The following is a 22,976-nucleotide window of genomic DNA, read 5'->3' as shown; positions in this document are numbered from 1 at the left end:
TTTCCCTGGTGTTACAACCCCCCCCCCCGACAGCTTCTAATTAAACAAGAAACCAAGAGATCTGATGATGGATCATCCACATCACGTCCCAATTGGCTGTTCCTGTTGAAGCAAGTCACTGATTCTAGACTGATGGCAGTACGTGGATTTTTATCCCAGTGTGGGCTACGAGACACTGCTTTTCTTCCACCATAGACTTTTGCTAGGATAAACTACAAGCGTCTTCCTGGAAAGCCCACCCACTTTGTTCTTTTCATTGTCATTTTTCTATTCACTTCCAGTCTCTGCTGTGTAAAAACATCTAAGGGATGGTGCACAAAAGCTGTCCTGTTCCTGCCCAAGACAGGAACAGGAGAAGGACAGCAAGCAATTCACTTCAAGGCACTTTTCCTAAGGCTCTTGTTCCAAACTCTGCTGTTGTTTTTTTGTTTTTGTTTTGTAGCACCATGCTGAACACCCTGAACCCTTGTCAGGAACATAGTTATGGACCCATCGTTGCTACCTCTATGCAAACTGTGAAGAAGTCTTTGCTGAAATGAAGACTTCTGCAGGGTGATTACTTTCATCTTGTACTGAAGCCAACCAGCCTTGGGTCCTGCCTGCGAAAGAACCAGGAGTTCTAGCAGCTGTTGCACTGTGTAGGGCTGCTGAGTACCGTCGCCATGGCAACAGCATCAGCACCCTCCACAGCATCCTCCTCCTCCCCCTTCCCCACTCATACTCCACCTCCTTCTTAACATCATCAGTACCAGGAACAGCAGCCGGGAGCCTTGCTCGAAGACGGAGCCTGGTAGCACTGGCTGCAATTTAACAAGCTGGCTTTGTAAACCACTTCAGCCGCTACCAGGATGAGATGCGGGAGCCGCTCCACTGCTGTCATCGTTTTCTGGAAGATGGGCAGGTAGAAAAGGAGGCAGAGAAAGAGAGGAGAAAACAGTGCACTGCAGATGATCCAAAGAAGACCCAGGTAAAAAGCCTACCCCATCCTCAATTTGGCAACTCTCTGCCCTTGGCTGTCTTCCTACTGTTTCCATGTCTTCCTGCCGTACTGACTAATCATTTTAAAGGAGTCATAAGGATTTAATTTTTCTCAGCAATGTCTGTTTCCCCAAATCAGAGAAAATAATTCTTTTCACTCCCCACTCTTACCATCATGATTCTTTTTTGGGGGGAGGTGGGGGGTGGGGCAAGAGAACCAAACACATATCACAGAGTAAAAAAAGGGTTAGGGTGCAAATGTATATATAGGAGCTGATGGAGGTAAGGGCATGATGACATTAATTGTGATGGTAAATAAATATCCCTATCTAGTGCTTCATGATAAAAGTGGGCAGTAGCTTAAAGAAGGCACTGACACAGCAGTAGATAATCCATTTTTTTAAAAAAAACCTCAACCTTCTGTGCATATGTATAATCCCTCAGTTAAATTGCTCTGAAAAATATCTTGCCGGTATACGTGTGTTTGTGTGTGTGTGTGTCTGGCAGAGAGTGTGAGAGACAGGGACAGGAAGAAGGGCAAGTTAGGTGTATACCGGTGGTAAAAACCGTGCATTATTCTGTGGAATAAATCCTGTGGTTAGGGATGGTGAGTGCATGCTATCACAGGTTATTGTCTCCTCTGGGTTACAGACTTCAATATCAATCAAACTGGCAGGATGTTGTTTTATCGAGCACTGTATTATACATTCAATTTGGGAGGACTTGCCCAGGGTCTAAGGAAGACGTCTCGTCTGGCCCCCATGTATCACAGATGGGGAGGGTTGTGCTTGCAACCTTCAACTTGCAAAGTGTGTGGCCCATCTGTGAGTTAGTTTGGCACTGCCAATCTGATACAATTGGCACCAGAGTGTCCTCATTGAGCCGTGCCTTCAGGAAAGGCATGGATCAGCTGTGGGGCAAGGGAGTGATCTGGGCTATTTCTTAGCTCATGCCCAGCTATTTTTACGGGATAAGACTGCCATCCTACACCAACTTACCTTGGAATAAACCCCACTTAATTCTATTGGAGTTATTACTGAGTGAGCATAGGTAGGATAGACCTGTGTAAACCTGCTGTGGGACAACATTTTTCTCCATAGTGAAGTTCATCCAAGAAAAACAGAAGAAATACCTTCTACAGCAGTTGAGATTATGCCCACAATCAGGGTGTTCCTGAGTTGGTTTAGATGAGGTCGTGTCAGATCCATGGTTGAATCCTATGCCTTCTTGTCCACTTTGAGAATATGACACGCCTCTAGTATTGCAGCTCACCATCTGGTAGCCCTTGGTCTTCCTCTTCTTAAGTTCTTGGACTAAATTCAGTTTAATTGAATGCAGCATGATGGGACTCATTCAAAATGATAATGCACCTGAGTACATTGTCCATATCCTGCCTTGTTATGTCTCTTACCAGTCTGCGGCCCCTGTAGGATCCCACTTTGGGAAACCAAAGCTGAACATCAACATGGGTGTGAATTTGTTCTTTTTTCATTTGCAAGAACTTTCCAAAGTTTGCCACTGTTCTTCATTCATCTAGCAGAAAAGACTGGAAATTAAAACAGTGTATTCCTGAAGGCTTTCACGGTTGGGATCAAATGGTTGTTGTGGGTTTTTGGGACTCTTTGGCCATGTTCTGAAGATTGTTCTTCCTGTTGTTTTGCCTGTCTCTGTGGCCAGCATGTTCTACTCTTGTCCTCTGAAGATGCCGGCCACAGAGACTGGCGAAACATTAGGAAGAACAACCTTCAGAACACGTCCAAAGAGCCCGAAAAACCCACAACAATCAAAAGAAAAGACAGCATAATTTGCAGATTTGCCCATCTAGACAAACTGGTCACTCTGACTTTGGATCCCTGTGTATTCAATCAAGGTCATAAAAAGGAATGATCCATCTCTTTTTCTCCTTCCGGAAGGCTCCTTATCTTTAACAGGTGCATGGCAGGTAGTTACAATGTCGATTGCTCTATCTATACCAGCAGAATTTGACTACTGCAGCTGGGCAAGAAATGTGTGTGATTAATTTTCCCACAAGAACATATTAAAATGTGCATATAGCTTCCTGTGTCCAATGGAAACAGCTTCATAGATTCAGTAGAAACAAAAGGGAAAGTGGGGGGGGGGGGAATCATAACAGACAGATCTGCCCATCCCCCTAGCTAAAATATTGTAGTTTATTGAAGAATATCATAGAGAGGGGAAAAACCCCAGAGAACGGTGCATCGTTTGGGTGTTACCATCGCCACAGCTGCATATTCATAATTGGCCATGGGTTTCACAGAAAACCAACATCTAGAGGCAAAACTGATCATCAGTAGGCATTTGAAGTGGGGAAAGGATACACAAGTTTGTTTTCAAGCATGTTTTGTGTTATCTTGCGAATTTGGCCTTAATATGCAGAAATGAATAGTCAGAATTTAAATTTGACTGTGATTGATCAGGGCTGGCTTCTGTTAGAATCCAGAGAAAAGCTGCTGTGGCGTGAGGCATATTTCTCCATGTTGATTAGTAATCCTCCCTCTTCATATACTCCAGAGATAAACAGAGGAGGTCTGGAGACTCATTACCAGCCAGCATTGCCAGTCCTGGACTAGATGAACCAACGGTGTGACACAATATAAAGCTACATTCCTAAGCTGGTGTGTGGGTGTGTATATATATTTATATATATTTATATATATATATTTATATATATATATTTATATATACAGTATTGATATGCTGCCTTTCTCCCCGGTGGATCCAGGGTGGTTTACAGCAATTGAAATCATACAATACTAACAAGCTAAAAATACCATAAACAATTATATATATAAAAATTTTAATATATAATTGTGTAGATAGATAGATAGATAGATAGATAGATAGATAGATAGATAGATAGATAGATAGATAGATAGATAGATAGATAGATAGATAGATAGATAGATAGATAGATAGATAGATAGATAGATAGATAGATAGATAGATAGATAGATAGATAGATAGATAGATAGATAGATAGATAGATAGATAGATAGATATTAAAAACTCTAAACATTGGTCAAGAAGCTCAGAAAGAAATAGTTTTCATGCCATATAGTCCTAAAAGAAAATGCAGGATAATTTGGAGGAAGGAGACAGACTTTATGTGAGCCTTTGAAAATGGACATTGCAACCGCTGAACTGGTGTGTGAATCACTCGTACAGCCAGCCTACACCTCATAGATTGCCTGTCACAAGAAGAAGAAATTCCTGAAGTGTGTGAGATTTTTGCAACAAGAACTCTTGGCTTCTATAATGTGCAAGGGAGCTTGTTTTGTTTTATGGTTGATAAAACCATGGACATATTTTCCTTTTGTCAATCTGGTTTCTCAAACACAATAGACTCATTCAATAATATCTTGTGAATAGTACAGTGGGGTCTTGACTTAAGAACGGCTCGAGTTAAGAACATTTTGACTTACGAACCACTCTCATAGGAAAATATTGACTTGACTTACATACTTAGATTTGAGTTAAGAACTGAAAAAAAAACATGTGGGAGGCAGGGAAAGTGCAAAATTTGAACTTTCAGTTAACTGTTGGCCAGTGAAAAGGGTGCCTGTCTGCTTCCTCACTCCTCCCAGCGTTTAGAGAGTGGATTGGGAGACAGTCTTCAGACTGCCTGGTACTGCCTGGACTGTCTTTTCCCTGCCTTCCCTGAACCTTTCTTGACCTAAGGAAAAAAGAAACAAAATATCCCCCTCTAGTGGTCGAAGGCAGAATAGCAGCTTCCCATTAGTTTCTATGGACGGAAAAGAGCAGATACGGATCAAATGGTTTCCAATGCATTCCTATGGGAAATGCAGATTTGACCTGAGAACTTTTTGACTTGAGAACCGCCTTCCAATACAGATTAAGTTCTCAAGTCAAGACCCCATTGTAATGCGATTTTTAGCTCTAATGGCGGGTTATCTGCAACGTATAATTTGACCCTTGACTTCCAAGTGAGATTTCTTTGCTGATCCACACTTGAGTGTCCACACAGATAAAATACACTAATAAAGCACTATCATTTTTGTTTCATTGATATCAGCAGATATTTCTCCATGGGCAATTTCTGTGTAGCATAGGTGGGTGGTCTCTGTGTATTGCATGTTATATTATTTTATTTGTTTGTTTGTTTATTTATTTATTTAAATTTAAAACACTTTTACCTTACCTTTCTCCTTGAAAAGGCTCCAAGGTGACTTACAACAGTTGAAAACAATGAGTATACAATGGTTGTTAACATCATTAAAAGAGAAAAGTTAAAGCTAAGAACAAAGAGTATAAAGAGGCATCTTACATCTTTAAAAGGCAATATTAAAGCTAAGAACAGTCAGTGTACATTTTTTTTAAAAAAATGACACTCTGAGAAATGGAAAATACAAAAATAGAAAGCACAAGTACTAATATTCAAATCAAAGCAGTAGTGCATAAAAATCCATCTTTAAACACAAACACACACACACACACACACACACACACACACACACACACACACACACACACACACACACACACAGAGGTAGCTAGAATTCTGTTCCTTAAGCCAAATCAGTCTATTTACTTTAGCATAGTAAATCACAGTTAGAGTAGGCCTCACTGATTCTATGGGCCTTCTTTAACCTTAGTGTGACTTACTATGCTAAACGGTAGGATTTTGACCTTTCTTTTTTTTTTTACATATTAAAAATTAAGATATTTTGTTTGGCATCTGGTTTCATGGACCATAGCTTCACTAGGAAGACATTTACAGGAAGGTTGTAACATGAAATGTAATATATGCAAAAGATACAAGCATGGTGATTGTGTTCATCGTGGTCATTAAGGGTTGTTTAATAGTCCCTGAAATGTGTCAAGTGCCGGTCTTCATGGTGGCCTTTGACAGTTGCTTGAACATTGTAAGTCCGTAGCAAGCATGACCAAACGAAGCTCAACAGAAGCACTCATTAATAGGGGAGAAAAGACTTTGTCTAAATAACAGAGAAAGGGAAGTTAAAAAAAATAAGAGTTCATCCTAAAGACATACATGGTTGGTGGAGACTGAAATCAGAGCAGCACAATCAAATAGAATGCAAAAATGACAGGTGGAGAAAATTGTTCAGACCTTGTTCAGATGTCACAAAACTTAAACAGTGGGTGCCAATGCAGAGAAACCTCCATGGATGGTCTGGTTAATGCATGCTGTCATATGAAAAGCCTTCATCTCAAGGGGATATAAATTTGGCCATGTTGGATGAGACTCATATAGCTCAGCATGCCATCTTCTAGTAGTTGTTCAGATACCACTAGGAAGATCTGTCACATGTGCCACTGCAACACTCCATGATGGGGATGTCTAGTCTCCAGGCTTAAAAGGAAGATACTGCAAAATCCCAGATGCAGGGGAGGGGGATCAGGAGACAGGTCTCTAGTGGTCTCGTATGCTTCCAGATGCATCTGGTGGGACCACTGTGAGAAGCTGGACTAGATGTGCCCTTAGCCTGATCCAGCAGGGCTTTTCTTACGTTCTTATGTAAGACTTTCAAGTAGAGGTGGGCATGACCTGCCGGCTTGCTGACTGATGCTGGTTCGTCCATCAGTCTAACAGCTGTTCTGCACTTCCACATCCCACCTCCTCCAGCAGGTAGCCACTCAGAGATAGTGGCTTCCCTACCCTGCCTTCCCTTGGTGCTACCTCTGAGGAGATGGACCTAGGAATCATGGAAGACCTGTTGGGCTGGTGGATGATGGCAGTTCATGTCCATCTCTACTCTTAAGCTCTATGGGACTGTGTTTTTTTTTTTTTAAACTTACATATCTATTGATGGACAAACACACCATTTCACAAAATGAGTCTTTTCTTATTCACAAGTTACATAACAGACCACATGAGTAATGGTAACAACAACAAAAGGCTACAATTTGTGCACCCAAGACCTTGGCAACAGCATCAATATAGAAGTTGCTTTTAGAACTGCAAAGATGAAGTCTCCCTGTGAATTCAAATTCAGATAAAAATTCCATATATAGTGGTGCCTCGCAAGACGAATGCCTCGTGGGATGAAAAACTTGCAAGACGAATGGTTTGGGCAAAGGGGTTGATGACTCGCAAGATGAATGTTCCTATGACCGTGCTTCGCAAAATGAATATTTTCCATTTTTTGTTCCTGCCTCATGTTTGCTGATTTTTAAATGTTTTTCTATGATATTTAAAAAGTTAAAGTTTTTTGATTGAAATTTTTGAAATCATGTGCACAATATGTGTGGCTTTAAGGAGACTTAATAAACGCTTTGTAAACCAAATTTGATTTTGTTCTGATTTTTTTTTTGCCCATAGGAATGCATTAATTAGATTTCAATGCATTCCTATGGGAAAACGCATTTTGCAAGATGAATTTTTTGCAAGACAACATTAACCATGGAACGAATTAAATTTGTCTTGTGAGGTACCACTGTATCTTGCTCAACTGGGTTGGGTGTCAAATAAACAGAACAATCAGTTCCACATGTGGAGTTCTCAAAACTCTAAAATAAAACATTGATTCAATTGAAAGCAATTCATAAATTCACTCTGTGGATTCACTCCCAACAAAAATATATTAAAATTATACCTGAAGCAATCTGGCAAGGTATATTGTCCAACTGGCAACAGCAGCTCCAGTCTCTTGATTCAAATTTCTTACTCACAGCCTTGCTCTTTCTTAGTCCCATCCCTTTTAGGCTGAACCAATATTTATCATAGAATCATAGAAAAGTGAAGTTGGAAGGGGCCTACAAGGCCATCAAGTCCAACCCCCTGCTCAATGCAGGAATACAATCAAAGCATATCTGCCAGGTGATTGTCTTAGTTTTTCTTGAATGCCTCCAGTGTTGGAGCGCTCACCAGCTCCTGAGATAACTGGAGTTCTGCTCTAACAGTTAGGAAGTCTTTCCTGATATTCAACTGATATTTGGCTTACTTTAACTTGAGCCCATTGTTGCGTGTCCTGCACTCTGGGATGATCGGGAACAGATCTTGGCCCTTCCTCTGTAGGACAGCCTTTCAAATATTTGAAAAGTGCTCTCCTATCTCCCCTCAGTCTTCTTTTCTCAAGGCTAAACATGCCTAATTTTTTCAGCCTTTCCTCAAAAGGCTTGGTTTCCAGCCTCCTGATCATTCTTGTTGCCCTCCTCATAGGGGTTATACCATGATACTCATTCTAGGGCCTGCAATTTATCCCTGAACCTTGGCAGGGAGAAATACATTTGCTATGAGGTGCATCTAATTATGATATCTAGACACTAGTGATGAGCATGTGCCCTGTGGCTAGTATCCTATTGCCAGAATGTGGAGCGGAAGGGAAACCATGTAACCATGGGCTGCCGTGTGCTTGTTCTCATACTAGTTGCTGTATTTGTTGCATTACTGATCACATGATGGGAAGTCTGATGGAACAGCCAAGACATTTATTCAGTAACCCTTCTGCTTCATATCTAGATACTAGGATACCAGGCTTTGTATTTATTTGTATTTATCAAAGCACACTTCTAAAACACTACTTAAGTTTGCATCTGTTACAACAGTGGTCCCCAACCTTGGGCCTCCAAATGTTCTTGGACTTCAACTCCCAGAAATCCTGGCCAAAAGAGGTGGTGGTGAAGACTTCTGGGAGTTGTAGCCCAAGAACATCTGGAGGCCCAACGTTGGGGACCACTGTGTTACAAGATGCCTTTTCAACAGTTCCCATTATGGATTGTATCACACATACACTTTCAGTCCGCTCTAGCCATGATCTGTTATTTCAACAGATTAATCACTTGTCATATTTTAATGAGGGATGTGGACACATACATCAGTTTTACTCCCCCACCCCACTTCATTCAACATGTTTAAAATCCCACCATTCTTTTGAAGAAGGCTGAACCTTTTTGGCAAGATCTTATTTTATAAAAATTAAAGAAGTTCTACCCCATCTGCACAAGTGGAATTCAACTACCACTGATATTCACAGTACAGAGAGAATCATGTTGAACCTATTGGCTACGATTAATCTTAAAGCCAAGGGACATCTCAGAAAAAAATAGGTGATGCTAACTAATCTCCTAACCATGGTTGTCTGGGGAAAGGAGAAGCTACTGAGCAGGAGTCATTGGTCATCCACTCAGTAAAAAAAATCTCAAAATTTTTAATTTGTTAGGCCACTACAGACAACTGCCTAATCCTTTCATACCTCATCAACAAAGAGGTAAATGGGGGTGGAATCTAAATTGTATGTAGCCTTTCTTGATCTAAAGGGAGCCTTTGACTCTGTAGACAGAGAATCCTTATGGGATAAACTCCAAAATTTGGGTATAGATAAAAGGCTTCTCTCTCTCTCTTTCATAAAAAAATGTACACTCTGGCACTACCTGTTAAGTTAGATCCAACCAACCAACAAGGGGATGAAGCAAGATGCATCCTTGCTCCCTCGTTGTTCAACCTTTTTATGAATGATCTAGCTCAGGGGTCTCAAACATGCGGCCCGGGGGCCATTTGCGGCCCGCCAGATGATAGTTTGCGGCCCCTGCCTTGCCTGCCCCCGAAGTGCCCACACGTCCTCAGCTATCAAGAGTTTTTAAAAAGCCTAGCCTCGCTCACCAGCTCTCTCTCAAGACAGCGCCTCTTGCACCCTCCAGCCTGCCTGTCTGCCAGCTAAGGAAACTCCTGGGTGGCTTCCTCAGGCTCTTGCTCCACTTGGCAGAAAATCTGATGCGGCCCAGCCTCACCCAGACTCTGCCTCCAGTGGCCCCCAGGTAAATTGAGTTTGAGACCCCTGATCTAGCTCCTTGTTTAGCAAATGTGGATGGTCACCCTCCCAAGTTAGGGATATATTCTGTTCCGCTACTGCTTTATGCAGACGATGCTTCTGTTATCTCACACATCCATCCTGGTCTGAAATGTTTGCTCAATAGATGTGTGGAGTATATGGATAATAACAAAAATGCAATTGAATTACAAGAAGTATAAAATACTAGGTTTTGCTAAGTCCTGGAATCAATTACAGCAGAAACTGAATGGTAACATTATTTAACAGGTCAAACAGTATAAATATTTAGGTATTCCTGTTCGCTATAAATATTCCTGGGTTCCTCACCGCAAACCAGTCTTAAACAGCCAGACTTTCTGGGCAGTCCATCCTTCAATTTTATTACAACATTGGCAATCGATATGTCCCGGCAGCCCGACAAGTTTTTAAATCTAAAATCACCCCACAAATTCTGTAGAGCACCCCAGTTCTGGCTAAAAATGTTTTATAACTCAGACCACGACAGCTTACTATATCAGCTTGTGCAAGATTCTGACCCTCCTTTTGGGTCTTCTGCCCTTTTTAAACAACTGAAACTGATTGGCTCTTTAGGTCCACTAAATCTAGAGCTAGCATTTCAAACAGTTAAGAGATGAATTATGGACACTGAGTTTCAGGAATTATGGAGTGCAGCTGGTAAGCCTTGTTACCCGTTGACTCTCCACATCCCCTTTAAAATGGAACAACCAGCTGCCTTCCTTATGCTCCTTAAATGTCCACAAAACCACAGGATCTTTTCTCTGGCCAGATGTGACATCATGCCTGGTGCTGCATTGTATGGTAGGTATAACAGAACTGCTTATCTCGAAAAATATTGTTCATGTGAGCAGGGTGCTTTGGAATCTCTCTCACACATGCTCATGTGCTGTCCACTTCATCAGGACTGTTGCAAAAAGTACGCCACCTTGTCAAAAACTGTGTATCTGAAATAAGAATGGTCTGTGTATTTTTCCTATAAGCAGCATAAAACTGTTTACAAGATGACTAGTTATATAATAATTATCTCTGTAATGCTTTTGATTACTTGGGCATTGCTCTTTGCTGTTCCTCCATAACTGAAGTAATAGAATACTAAGTGCATACTCTAAGCCTCCATAGTGTGGAGATTTCTTCCACACTATGTTGAATTTACAGGATTCGTTTAGTGGCTAAGCATGTAAAGCTTAGAGGGATGTGGTGGCACTGCGGGCTAAACCGCAGAAGCCTCTGTGCTGCAAGGTCAGAAGACCAGCCATCATAAGATCGAATCCACACAATGGAGTGAGCGCCCGTCGCTTGTCCCAGCTCCCGCCAACCTAGCAGTTCGAAAGCATGCAAATGCAAGTGGATAAATAGGGACCACCTCGGTGGGAAGGTAACAGCGTTCTGTGTCTAAGTCGCACTGGCCATGTGACCATGGAAGATTGTCTTCGGACAAAACGCTGGCTCTATGGCTTGGAAACGGGGATGAGCACCGCCCCCTAGGGTCGAACACTACTGGACAAAAATTGTCAAGGGGAACCTTTACCTTTACCTTATTTTCTTGGGCGGATTAGTTAAGTCAGTTTCTCTTTTTCCTACATTCAAATTTTGTATCTTAATTTCATTTTGCTTGTGAATAAATTATTAAATGCTGATAATTTCTTAGAAAGAAAGAAAGAAAGAAAGAAAGAAAGAAAGAAAGAAAGAAAGAAAGAAAGAAAGAAAGAAAGAAAGAAAGAAAGAAAGAAAGAAAGAAAGAACTGAGGGAGGAAGGAAGGAAGAAAGAAAAAGAAAGGAAATAAAAGAAAGAAAGACTGAGTTTAGCAATTTTCTCCTGCCTCTAGAATGATCACTGCCACTATATTTATTATATTTCGGATCAGAAGCCAAGCTCTTCACAAAGATGACCTCATCTCCTGATCATGGTCGAGTCTTTTCTCACTTTTAATGAGATCATTTGAAAGTAGGCACATTTGAAAGTGTGATTAAGGGACCGTTCCTCTTCTTGCCTTCTTATTCTTCTCTGCGCATGGCTGGGCACACAGAAAAATGAGAGTCCTTGACTGGGTGGAGACTTTCCAAAGGTGGTAGGCTGCCTCCTTTTCCGAACGGGCAGACAGAAACAGGCAGGGGGGATGGGACTAGGACCCTCCCTGCTCACGCTTTCAAATTCACCTTTTTGGAATGCCTGAATAATCCATGCCCCTTGACCTAGCCTAGAAGGCATCACAGCATCCTGAAATCAAATTGTGCTGCTCAAGAACTCTGAATTACTATGAAGTATGTAGAAGCCTCCTGCATCAGCCTGGGCATTTATCTAGCCTAACATACTGCTGCCTCCATCATCTCTATGGTGACCAAATGCTTCTCAGAAGTCCACAAACCAGCAGGGAAGGAAAGTAATAGCTTTCTTCTGCTCATCCTCCTTCCTCCACAAGTGCCTTTAGCTTTGCTGAGTCATGAATTGGCATATTAATATTTCAGATGCAGGAACAGCTGAATGAATAAACCCATCAGATGAGTAAGAATGGACATCTGTTGTTTTTTATAGAAAAATGGGCATCATCATCATCATCATCATCATCATCATCATCATCATCATCATCATCATTATTATTATTATTATTATTATTATTATTATTATTATTATTATTATTATTATTATTATTATTATTATTATTATAATACTAGAAGCACATAACATTGTGCACACAAAAATTAAAGAACTGACAGGGAATATATCAAAAGAATGCGGAAAATCTTAAAATCAAAATTTAATGGGGGAAATACAATCAAAGCCATAAACACGTGGGCCGTTCCAGTAATTAGATACCCAGCTGTAATAATAGATTTGACTCAAAACAAATTAGAAGAATTGGAATGAAAAACACAGAAACTAATGAACATGCATCACACACTACATGCAAAAAGTGATGTGGACAGGTTATATTTATCACGAAAAATTGGAGGCCATGGATTACTGCAAATACAGCAGGGAGTAGAGGAGGGGAAAAAAAAGAAGGTTAAATGATTATCTCAGTACAAACAGAGAAAAATTACTTAAGGCAGTGAAAATGGGAAATACTTTGAAAACGACAGAAACAAAAGCTCCATATAAGAAACAACAATTTGAAAATAAATTAAACACCTAGTAAAATAAACCACCACATGGACAACACCTGAGAAATATTGATAGAAAGCATGATCATAATTCAAAGTGGGCATGGCTAAAGCTGGGGACCCTTAAAAAAGAAATCCAAAGCTTGATTTTTGCTGCACAAGAACAAGCACTCCAAACCAATGTGATGAAAGCTAAGACCCAAGGAATTAATGCTACCAGCAAATGTTGACTGCCAAGAAAAAGAGAAAACTATGTCCAAAGACTGCACAAACAGGGTTTTTTTTACCATGACTTCTGTAATCCTTCACCATTGGTCGAGGAGTATTACCCTGATACTGATCTTCTATATTAATCATAAAATCATTGAATTGTCACAGGGTTGGAAGGGACCTTGGAGGTCTTCTAGTTCAACCTCCTGCCCGAGGTAGGAGACCTCATACCATCCTGGACAGATGGCTGTCCAATCTTTTCTTGAAAACCTCCAGCAATGGGGCACCTACGTCATCGAGAGGCAAGCTGTTCCACTGCTTCATGGTTCTCACCATCAGGGAATTCCTCCTTATTTCCAGGTTGGATGTCCCTCTGACAAATTTCCACCCAATATCTGAAGGCAATCTTTCAGATATTGGAGGACTGCTGTCATGTCTCCCCTCAGTCTTCTCTTCGTTAAGCTAAACAGACCTAGTATTTTTAGTCGTTCTTCATAGGATTTAGTCTCCAGTCCCCTTATCATCTTTGTTGCTCTTCTCTGCACCCCTTCTGGGGTCTCAGCATCTTTTTTGTGTTGTGGTGACCAGAACTGGACACAGCACTCCAAGCAATCCTCTAGGCTCTTGTTGATTTCTTGTGAAGAAGCCATGCCCCTTGATAATTCCCTTTCCCTAAACATTCAACTCATTTTTTTTTCTAACCAGTGTCTGAACAAGAGACAACAACTTTGGCTCCTCACAGCTTTCAGTTTTTAAACACTTCTTTTTCCAGTATGCTGTGCTGTTTAAAACGTCAGACTGAAAATGATCAGGAGTCAACATTTACCAATGTGTTACCACGGAAAAAATCAGGTGGTAATCCCTGTTCTAAGCAAATAGAAAGCAGAAGCTGCTGAAACACTGGAACTATGTGGTTGTTGGTTACCATTAATTGGCAATCATCACTTGATGTTGAAAAAGAAGCCAATCCCTGAAACAGTGAATGTCTAGATAATATTATTTTAACATGTGTGTGGGTGTCCTTGCATGCAGAGTATGATCTTCACAGAAGCAGGGCTGTTACAAATGTCACTTCGTGTTTTTTCTTTCCAGTTTTGCTGCTTTGTTTTCCTCTGCAGTATCGATTTGTTTAGAATCCTAGTATCCATCATATTCTGATCCCACTTGAAAGTAATTTGCTAGAAGTATGATTGTCATTCTGCTTTGACATCATAGTAAACAAAGTAAACGAGACAAAAGGTTTTCCCTCTCGAGTCTTACAATGTCATGTAAATCCCAGTGATAATAACATTTTCAATGGAAGGTTATAGCAGTAGATCTGTACTGATATTTGGCTTAGGAAGGATTTAGTTTGTACAGAGGAAGGAAGGAGGGATTTTGCAGGGACACAATAGAATGTATGTTGGAGTTCTGACATATTATTTCTCTGTTGATATGGTTGGATCATTGTTTCCCTTACCAATTTTCATCCATCCATCCATCCATCCATCCATCCATCCATCCATCCATCCATCCATCCATCCATCCATCCATCCATCCATCCATCCATCCATGTTGTTGTTCTTTCTCTGTTCCATCATGTCATTTCTGATTCATGGTGAACCTGTGAGTTAATCAGTGACCTCCAAAAGGTCATATCCTTATCAGCCTTGCTAAGGTGTTACAAATTAAAGATCGTGGCTTCTTTTCTCCAGTCAATCCACCTCTTATTTGGTCTCCCTCTTTTCCCATTGCCTCCTACTTCTCCCAACATTATTGTCTTTTGAAGAGAGTCTTCTCTTTCCATACGTTACAGCATTCGTTGATTTTCATTCACAGAATAATACAGAATAATTTTGAAGGGAGTCTTCTCTTTCCATACGTTACAGCATTCATTTATTTTCATTCACAGAATAACACAGTCCTCAAAATATAGCCGTTACTCATGTTGTGAGCTATAACAGTTTGTCATAATGATGAGAGTGCTGACGTATAAAGACTTGACGTTGATTTATAGCAATATATTGTCCTTGGGCTATAATGCTTGCATGTTTGTTCAATTCACAAATGGGTCCTGAATCAGTGTCTAGAATTAGTGCTAGACTGGATGTGGCTGTACAAGCTGAGGCTTAGTCCAGACAAGGCAGATTTGCTCTTGACATGGACTTGACAGAAGCTGTTTATAAATAGCTGACATGGTGCCCCTTGCTGAAACCCTTCCCTCATAGTCCCCTTGAAGAATTACCGTATTTTTTGCTCCATAAGACGCACCTTTCCATAAGACGCACCAATTTTTAGGAGAAGAAAACAGGAAAATATAATCCGTTTTCTTCGCTCCATAAGACGCACAGACTTTCCACCCCCCTGTTTTGTGGGAAAAAAGTGTGCCTTATGGTGCGAAAAATACGGTAGCTTTACAGCTTGAGAGTGTTCCAGATCTGTCTCCTGCCTGGACATCCCTGGAGGAAGGAGGAAAAAACACGTAAACTGTATAATAATAATTGATTCCATGAAATCTACACTGAATTATATTGAATCTTTCCAAAGGTTTCCAGGTAGAGAATACTCAGAGATGGTTAATCAAGATGATCACTGGTTAGGCCTCATCTTGAGTACTGTGTCCTGTTCTGAACACCACACTTCAAGAAGGATGCCAACAAATTGGAATAAGTACAGAGGAGGGCAATGAGGATGATCAGGGTGCTGGAAACCAAGCCCTGTGAAGAAAGACTGGATGAACTGGGCATGTTTATCCTTGATAAAAGAAGACTGAGGGGTGATATGATAGCACTTTTCAAATACTTGAAAGGCTGTCAGACAGAGGAAGGGCAGGATATGTTCTCTATCATCCCTGAGTGTAAGACATGCAACAAGGGGCTGAAGTTGCAGAAAGCCAGATTTTGCCTGAATATCAGGAAAAACGTCCTAACTGTTAAAGCAGTACAGCAATGGAACCAATTACAGTGGACCCTTGACTTACAGACGGCTTGACTTACAGACTTTTTGAGTTACAGACTTCTCTGGCTGCAAAATTTAGGTTTGACTTGCAGCCAGAGAATTGACTTACAGACCAGAAAAAACCCAAAATGGAACAAAAGCGGCCTGTTACGGGATTAATCGGTTTTCAATGCACTGTAGGTCAATGGAGACTTGACCTACAGACTTTTTGACTTGAGAAGCACCTTCCAATACAGATTAAGTTCTCAAGTTAAGACCCCACTGTACCTCGGGAGGTGGTGAGTGCTCCAATATTGGAGGCATTCAAGAGAAACCTAGACAACCACCTGGCAGATCTGCTTTGATTTGTATTCCTTCACCGAGCAGGGGTGGTGGTGGACTGAAATGGCCTTATAGGCCTCTTCATGATTCTATGATTCCCTTCTTTTGGGGGCATCCTGGGACCGTGCAGAATGACTGTTCTCCCATCAGGGAATAAAAATCCCAAATCTCTGGTTTACAGTTACGTACCTCACACACTGAACTATCCAGCCAGCAACCAATATGGATTCAATGTGCTGCACTAGCACAGTTGAAACACAGGAATTATACCAACACAATTTGCTCCACCTCTGGACAAATTCCTGTGGACATCCGGGGAAGTTCAATTTATGTCACTTTCCAGACATCCTTACTGAGCTAAGGAAACAGTCCTGCTAGTTGTTACTGTAAAAAAAGGAGTGGTATGGTTATTAACTACCCATTATTTTTCTCAAGTATATGTAGTTACCATTTCTCAGTCGGTGAGGGCCCAAAGTGGCGCACAGCCACAAAAAAAGCTGTAAACATGGGTGAAACGTTTTTAATGAGAGGAATTAAAAAGCCACCATTCTCTTTACAAACAGATTTATTTGTTTTAAAATATTTATATCCCACCTTTCCTGAGAAATACAAATATTTTTAATAAATAATAAAATAAAATAAATCTGTCATGTGAATCCATCGTTTCTAGTCTTTGATCCCGGTGTAATTCTAGCATCCTCCATCTGGATGATTGGGAGAACAGAAGCATTGTAAGACTCGGTGTACTGTACCATGTGATAGAGATGTCTACAGATAATAGACATAACGTGCCATGAAGTGTGGGAGCTATATTAAGCTTTGCCACGTCATGGAATCCGCTAAACCTGTGTGCTTTTAGGTAGGGGAAGTGAACTAGTTGTCTAATCATCTCCACCTGCATTTTGAGATTGTATGTTTATTCCTAAGAGCCTCGGTATTTAGTATGATGTACTTTAAAAAGTAACAACAAATATTATTAAAACACACCATCTACTTATTGCCTTCCGCAGATCTAGCTACTGCCTTCACTGAAATCCTTTTGCCCTTCAACTTCCAACTGAAATATAATTCAGTTCTTTAGAAGCCCTCCAGTTTATGAATGTGGGATACTATGCTTTTCTAACCATGATGCAAAACACCAGGATATGACCTCGTATTGTTGTGCAATATCCTCTTTCTGTGGCCAGCAGGAAAAAGGACGTTGAGCTTTACCTAGCAAATAGGAGCATCAGTGTTGATGACACTAATGTCACCAGTGACGATGGTCCACAGAATCTCCTCTTGTCCTCAAAAAGAGATACCAAGCAAGGGAAAAACCGAGAACCTCACTTCCATTTTCAGCATTTAACCGGTTCTCACCAAAACACAAAGCAATTGTTTATTTGTTTGGGCTGCTCCAATTATTTTATAGAATATTGATTTGCTGTCTCATTCATCTTTCATGCACCTCCTAATATAGCTAGTATTCTGTTTCCAATTCCACCATGATCTTTGTGTCATCTATCTGCAAAGCATCTGCAATATGGTATTTTCCTAAACACAATTTTTGGGGAGCAAATCATGTGCTCTCCTATTTTATCTTGCTGTGCTAGAGTTCAAATCTATAAGAGCTCTCTTTGCAAATGCATCAACTAGCACAATGTATCTGTGGTTATCTGTGTAACCTGGCCCTGAATTTTCAGCAGCAGCTGTGTAGCAAGAACAAGAGATAATGAGACAAAGGAAGAAAATCAGGAACAATGAGAGGATGTGGACGAAAGGAATGGTTGGCATACATTGTTTAGTTGGAGACAAAAGGATAACAGGTCACATTGTCTTTCTTATTCATATCAATAAAATGGGTGTCTGGTTTATACAATGAGGGCTATGTATGGCTTTTTGAACCTTCAGCTAAATCAAAAGGGGAGTACACAATTCAATTTGCCTGAGGTGCCATCTAGTCCCATCTGACATACAGTGAGCACAATAGAGTTTTCAATGTAATTGACATATTTAACGAGCGGTTTTATCAGTGCTCCACCCACCTCTCACACACTGTGAGTTTTCATAGAAGAGTGGAGATGTCTCCTGAGTCCTAGTCTATCAGAAAATCCATTGCATTGAAAGAGGATACACCATTTGATATACAGTAGTCTTACACACCAATTCAATCTGGCAGCATAAGAGGAAGAGGTCTTAGAACAACAAGCTTAGAACTGCAGAGCTGGAAAGGACCCTCTGGATCATCAAGTCCTGTTTCTATTAAGGAGGCAGAATGGGGAATCAAACTCCCAACCTCTGGCTCCACAGCCAGAGATTTAGCTATCCAGCAGATGAGGCCCCATAGCCATATTCCATCACAGAGCTTAGAAAAAAAAAATGTATGTGATTGTTCTTTCCTGTTCCCAGACTTCTCTCCTGCAAGAGCCATGGAGTGATATTTCTACTGGCCAATGCACACATTAGCTAGATGCACCTAAAACATGTGAACAAAACAAACCAGAACATCATGGAGATACAGTCTTTGGACCCAGGCTATTTAAGGCTTTATAGGCTGAAACCACAACTTTAAATTATTCCCAGTAACTGATCAGCAGCGGGCTGCTGTAAAATGGGTGTTATGTGATCCCTGTAACCAGTCCCGGTCAGCAATCCGGCTGCTGCATTTTGGACCTGCTGAAATTTCTTGACGCTTTCCACTGGCAGCCCTACATAGAATGCATTGCAGTAATCCAGCCGGGAAGTAACTTTTTAAAGTATCCCTTCTGATTGTAACTATACTCAAAACTTCCTTTCATCCGAAGATTGTAGAGTTGTTTCCTAAATACTTTTTTTTTTGCCCCAACAGTTTCGTCCATGAATGTGAAATTAACGATTCTCTTGGAAATGGCACTTGAAAAATAGAAAATGACTGTTCCTCTCATTTTTTCCTTGCAGCTGATAAAAAAAAAACCTCAGAATTAATTATTAAATGGCAATTTTGTATTTATGAAAAGCTTTCTCTCCCTATGGATCTCCAAAAGGTTTACACAGGCAGCGTTCACTCTTTAATCACACTAACAGGGGCCTCTCGGGCACATTTAGCTGATGCCTCTTTCTAAATTGTCTCTCGTGATTTCTAGAATCCAAACGCAAACAGTTGTAGACTTTGTGTGGTCCAGAGTGAGGCTGTGCATTTCCTTTGGCCAGGACCCAAATTACAAATTCAGTCAACCTGAATCCATAAGGTTCCAAAAGGCCCAGTCTTCTTTCCATTCAGTGAAGTAAACTCAATTCACATACCAATTAAAATCTAGAGTGCAAATTGAATTGCGTGGGGCACAAATCACTTTGATACTTTGCCATCCTTGGTTTTTTTTTGGGGGGGGGAGGAGGAATGAATTTTAATAGTTCCTAATATACCAATCTCTGAAGCTGGCCGTGTGGCATTTGGCCTGGTTACTCCCTTCTTTAGTTTCTATCTGCATGTTTCACATACATCTGAGCAGGAGAAGAAAAGTTTGGCCAGACTCACATTAACGAGTTTGGGAGACTCGTTAATGTGAACCTACAACCTGAATCTGATCCAAGAAGCAAATTGAATTGAATGGGGTTCACTGGCTCCAGCTTCTTACACACACACACACATCCATATAAACAGGGCATGTTATTCTAAAGAGATGGAATGTATTTCCCCTGAATTATCAGCTTGCCATTCCTAAACTAATAATATCAACCAAGTGGTCCGTGTGGACCAAAATCAACACATTCCAGAACTTTGCTTTGTGGTTTGTACTTGTATGGAAAAGTGCAAAAACTGAGTACGTAGATTAAGAAAGAAGACAAACAAAATACATAATACTTGAAAACAAATATTTGCTAAAATCACCTCACTTCACTCACAGACATTTATTTTTTTTCTCCTCCAGGGCTGAGTTTTGTCACCATGCCAGCATATGTATTCCTCAGGACTGCAGCCGGCATGCTGAAAATCCACAACCCTATTAATCTATAAAATTGGATATGAATGTCCTCATCGCCAACTGTATTCACCAAATTGCAAGCGAGGCATCTAGGGTTACAAGTCATGAATACTTCATGACTTGCACTTCAAATTGGCAGTAAAAATATGACGGCAATCCCATCTCCACCTGTGTAACACCCCTGCACATTTTCACAAAATAATAGAATCATGAAGTTGGGATGGGCCGCTAAGGCCATCATGTCCAACCTGCTGCTCAGTGGAAAAATACAAAACAAAGGGTATCTGCCAAGTGGTTGTCTAAATTTCTCTTGAATGCCTCCAATGTTGGAGCACTCACCACCTTTCGAGGTCATTGGTTCCATTGTCGTACTGCTCTAACAGTTAGGAAGTTTTTCTTGCCATTCAACCAAAATCTGTCTTCCTGTAACTGGAGCCCATGGTTGTATGAGATGATTGAGAACAGATCCTGCCCCTCCTCTGTATGATAGCACTTCAAGTATTTGACATGTGCTATCATATCTCTCCCCCCCTCCCCAAAGTCTTCTTTTCTCAAGGTTAAATATGCCTGATTCTTCCAATTGTTCCTCACAGAGCTTGGTTTCCAGCCTCCTGATCATCTTTATTGCCCTCCTCTGAACTTGTTCCAGTTTGTTATCATCCTTATTGAAGTGTGGTGTCCAGAACTGGACACAGTACTCAGGATGAGGCCTAACCAGTGCTGAAGAGAGGGGAATTTGCTGTCAATTGTCTTAAAATCAAGCACAGCTTTCTGTTAGGAAGACTGTGTGGTAGTGAGAGAGAGAGTGGCTTGTGAGAATGTTCCATCTAGGAATGTGCTGGATACTTGGGAAATTCCTTGTTCATAACAGCTTTGTGAATCTCACCATTCCAAGATTCCCTGCCTATATTTCCCCCTAATTAATTAAAATTCCTAATTACGATTCCTAATTTCTCACAAAGTCAAGGATGTTTTCCATGTATTTATAGATGATGATGTTTTCCATGTATTTATTTTCTAATTTTATACCCATTGTTCTGCACAGAAAACTGCAAAATTCTGCCCTATCTGGAGGATCCTGCACAGGAAAGCTTTCCTCCTGTGCAGGAGCTGTACTATTTTTTTTCCAGTTGGGCATCTGTTCGACCCATACTACGCGAATCCTGTGCAGGAAGGGTGCCATTCTGCTCAGACATTGTTACAGTGGACCCTTGACTTACAGACGGCTTGACTTACAGACTTTTTGAGTTACAGACTTCTCTGGCCGCAAAAGTTAGGTTTGACTTGCAGACTGAGATTTGACTTACAGACCAGAAAAAAACCAAAATGGAACAAAAACGGCCTGTTACGGGATTAATAGGTTTTCAATGCACTGTAGGTCAATGGAGACTTGACTTACAGACTTTTTGACTTGAGAACCGCCTTCCAGTACGGATTAAGTTCTCAAGTCAAGACCACACTGTATAATCCTGTGAAGTTTGGCGTCTCTTTCAGAAAACAAAATGACCCCAAAATTTCTGAGAAACCCTCTTAGGATCAGCAGGAAGACTTTTCAGGAAAATATTTGCACAAATAAATCTTGTGGGGGGGGAATACACACTTTTTTTCTTAAATTGACTCAGACAACAAGAAGTCGTGACTTTCTGTTTCTGAAGCGAATGTGTAAAACTTTAAAGTCCCATGGAGATACTTTCTTCCTGTTGAGGAATCCTGCAAACACCATTTCACAATTCCATGTGTTTCTTCACATGTTTCAAATATCATGAATTTACTTGAAGAGAAACCTGTGACTTAAGCTATCCCACTATGCATAATACAGTTTGAAACCTATTTTCTTAATATAGTAAGGAATGGAAATCTATTTGTTTTAAGCTCCCCTCATTCTTTCGCAATAGGATTTTTTGAGCTTTTTCACATTTGGAAGTTTTCTATTCATGTATTTTGAAAAAAATATACATCTATTAAAATTTGTAAAATTTGAGGTCAATAGATAAGTTTTCCCATGCCCTCCTTTATTTTAAACACTACTGAAAATGGGGGGGGGGAAGCACTGGTCCATTTACTTTCTTGTAGTAAATGAAAAATGAAATAGTGTTGAGCTACCTCAGTGGAAATGTACTAGTAGATCAATGTGGGACCAACCATAGAAGCAACAAAGAGTATATTGATTGGGTTTGTTTATTTGTTTGTTTGTTTACTTGTTTATCAGTTATCATTCCAGGTGACCTGCTGGATAGCTCAGTGGTTTAAAATAGCTGGCTGCACAGCCAGAGGTTGGGAGTTCAATTCCCCACTGTGCATCCTTGACGGGCTGGACTTGATGATCCATAGGGTCCCTTCCAGCTCTGCATTTCCAAGCTAGTTGTTGTTATTGCCTCCTTGGCTGATCCCACACTGAGCCATGAATAAACCTCAGGCCATGTCTTGAAACATGCCCCAAAACTAAGAATAGGTTTTCATTAAAATATAGCAATTAGTCGTTGTCTCTTGTTTATTTGTCTTTTTTGATTTGTGCTTCTTCTTGTCCGATATTGTTCACATCAAATCATCATAGACCAAAACATATCACCATCTGCCAAATCTGAATGAGAAAAGAAAATTAACAATTTGGCAACTCCTAGAGTTGTTTCTGTTTTGTATTATGTTTGCTTTCGATCAGCATATCCTGTATGTCGGACAACCTGTGTGTCGTAGAGGG

At 40.6% G+C, this 22,976-nt stretch overlaps 1 protein-coding gene across 1 annotated transcript in view; it reads left to right on the top strand.

The window, feature by feature from the left end:
- Positions 1-475: 475 nt before the first annotated feature.
- Positions 476-22,976, top strand: part of FAM135B (family with sequence similarity 135 member B) — a 175,758-nt gene continuing 153,257 nt past the window's right edge. The window contains exon 1 of the mRNA XM_072999371.2: positions 476-967. The gene's annotated coding sequence lies outside the window, so the exon portion shown is untranslated. The remainder of the gene's footprint in view (positions 968-22,976) is intronic.

Source organism: Pogona vitticeps, chromosome 4 (assembly GCF_051106095.1).
Source record: "Pogona vitticeps strain Pit_001003342236 chromosome 4, PviZW2.1, whole genome shotgun sequence".
Taxonomy (NCBI): Eukaryota; Metazoa; Chordata; class Lepidosauria; order Squamata; family Agamidae; genus Pogona; species Pogona vitticeps.
This window is presented reverse-complemented; position numbering and strand designations above follow the sequence as displayed.